The 2,464-nt window shown below is 49.8% G+C and overlaps 1 pseudogene; it reads left to right on the top strand.

Annotated features, from left to right (window-relative positions):
* The first annotated feature begins 1,550 nt into the window (after positions 1-1,550).
* LOC126212653 (5S ribosomal RNA) lies at positions 1,551-1,668 on the top strand (annotated as a pseudogene).
* The last annotated feature ends 796 nt before the right edge of the window (positions 1,669-2,464 follow it).

Raw genomic sequence — 2,464 nt, 5'->3', positions numbered from 1 at the left:
TTGTATGCTACGCAAATCCCTCTTACTAATGAAGGAAACTGTACCTATAGCAACAAATGCAGCCAACAGTAAGTGAAAAAAAATTATGAAATTTCACATGTAAAAAAATTATTTTGTTATGTTTTTCAAAATGGTTCAAATGGCTCTGAGCACTATGGGACTCAACTGCGGAGGGCATTAGTCCCCTAGAACTTAGAACTAGTTAAACCTAACTAACCTATTGACATCACACACATCCATGCCCGAGGCAGGATTCGAACCTGCGACCGTAGCGGTCTCGCGGTTCCAGACTGCAGCGCCAGAACCGCGCGGCCACTTCGGCCGGCTGTTATGTTTTTGAACCTCCACTGCTACGAGTGTCAATCCTGAATCCTTACTAGTCATGATGACAAAGTTTTATGAATTTATTTGTATAAGTGGAAATTAAAATGTCATGTGGTGTCTCTCCTGCTCCAAGTCGGTTCGTTTCACGTCCTACCCCACTTAAGCGTTGGTTTTTCTCGCGCTGTCCGAGAGTGGAAGAGTACAGAAATAGCCTGGAAGTGGTTCGATGAACCCTGTGCCAGGCACTTAATTGTGAATAGCAGAGCAGCGTTGTAGCTGTAAATATCGAGCAACAGTTGTGACTGTCTGGTGTTTATCTCCAGAGGCAAGAATAACTGCATCATAGTATTTTAGATTCGGCACGACTATAGCGTCATGAAGGGAGAAATACAATGAAACGTAAATCAAGAAAGCTTTTAACCGGTTGGTGTACTCCAGTGGCCGATTGCCAGTTCATTTCCAGCAAATATCGACTGTGTGCAGGCAGTAAACGAGACTGAGAGACTGACGCATTGCTATAAAGTTACTGGACGTAGTAAACCCTGCAGCGTCGTCTTGCAGTCGCGACCGGCCGCGACATAAAACTGCGGGGACTGCCCGACAGAGGCCTCTGCGGCCGGTGGCGGACGTTAATCACGCGACGGCCCATTGTCCGCCATAATTGGTTTTGGGCCGCGTTTTGAAATCCATCACTTGGCGGAATTAATTTGGGCGGAGCGGCCTGCGACGGCATGAGCGACCCGCTTCTGCGTGACGGGCTGGGATGGCCATCCGTGGCACGCGACGTGACAGCCTGCCAGGCGGGTAGCGGCAGTGTAGGCGTCCGTCCGTAGCAGGCGCCACTCGCCGGCTGTCAAACGGCAAATAAAGGGATTCGTGTGATAACTCTTGTCAGACTAGTATAAACAGGAAGTGCAAGGAAGGTAGGGCGAAATGGCTGCACGAAAATGTCAACAAATCTAAAATGAAATTATTGTCGGAACGACTGTCTCAGCATATAGAAAAGTCAAAACAACCTTGGTTTGGGAGGTAGCATCAAGAGATAAATGGGAATTCCACTGTCAAATGCAGAGGAGAGAGCGAGTAGGTGGAAAGAGTACACAGAAGGCGTCTACGAGAGGGAAGACTTGTCTAATGACGTGATAAAAGAAGAAATGGAAGTCGACAGGGAAGAGATAGGGGATCCAATATTAGAATCAGAATTTAAAAGAACTTTGGACGACTTAGCCAACGGCCTTGCCGCAGTGGTAACACCGGTTCCCGTCAGATCACCGAATTTAAGCGCTGTCGGGCTGGGCTAGCACTCGGATGGGTGACCATCCTGTCTGCCGAGCGCTGTTGGCAAACGGGCTGCACTCAGCTGTTGTGAGGCAAACTGAGGAGCTACTTGATTGAGAAGTAACGGCTCCGGTCTCGTAAACTGACATACGGCCGGGAGAGCGGTGTGCTGGCCACACGCCCCTCCATATCCGCATCCAGTGACGCCTGTGGTCCGAGGATGATTCGGCGGCCGGTTGGTACCGTTGGGCCTTCCAAGGTCTGTTCTGACGGATTTGGACGACTTGTGGTCATGAAAGACAGAATTTCTAAAATCATTCTAGGAAGTGGTAACAAAACCAGTATTCACGTAGGGAAGAGATAGCACTCCGTCTTCAGGCCACAAGTGGCCAATCGGGACCATCCGACCGCCGTGTCATCCACAGTTGAGGATGTGGATAGGAGGGGCGTGTGGTCAGCACACCGCTCACCCGATCGGTATGACGGTTTTCTTTGACCGGAGCCGCTACTATTCGGTCGAGTAGCTCCTCAGTTGGCATCAAGAAGCTGAGTGCCCTCCGAAAAATGGCAACAGCGCATGGCGGCCCGGAAGGTCACCCATCCAAGTGCCAGCCGCTCCAGACAACGCTTAACTTCGGTGATCTGACGGGAACCGGTGTACCCACCCACTGCGGCAAGGCCGTTGCCAGGGAAGAGATAGGGGATCCAGTATTAGAATCAAAATTTAAAAGAGCTTTGGACGACTTAAGGTCAGAAAGACAGAGTCTCTAAAACCAATGGAGGAAGTGGTAGCAGTATTCACGTTGGTATGTAGAATGTGTGAGGGTGGCGATATGCCATCAGACATTCGGAGAAAAATCAT

The sequence above is a fragment of the Schistocerca nitens genome, chromosome 1 (genome assembly GCF_023898315.1).
Source record: "Schistocerca nitens isolate TAMUIC-IGC-003100 chromosome 1, iqSchNite1.1, whole genome shotgun sequence".
NCBI classification, from domain to species: domain Eukaryota; kingdom Metazoa; phylum Arthropoda; class Insecta; order Orthoptera; family Acrididae; genus Schistocerca; species Schistocerca nitens.
The sequence above is the reverse complement of the archived record's forward strand: the minus strand, read 5'-3'. Positions and strand labels throughout refer to the sequence as shown.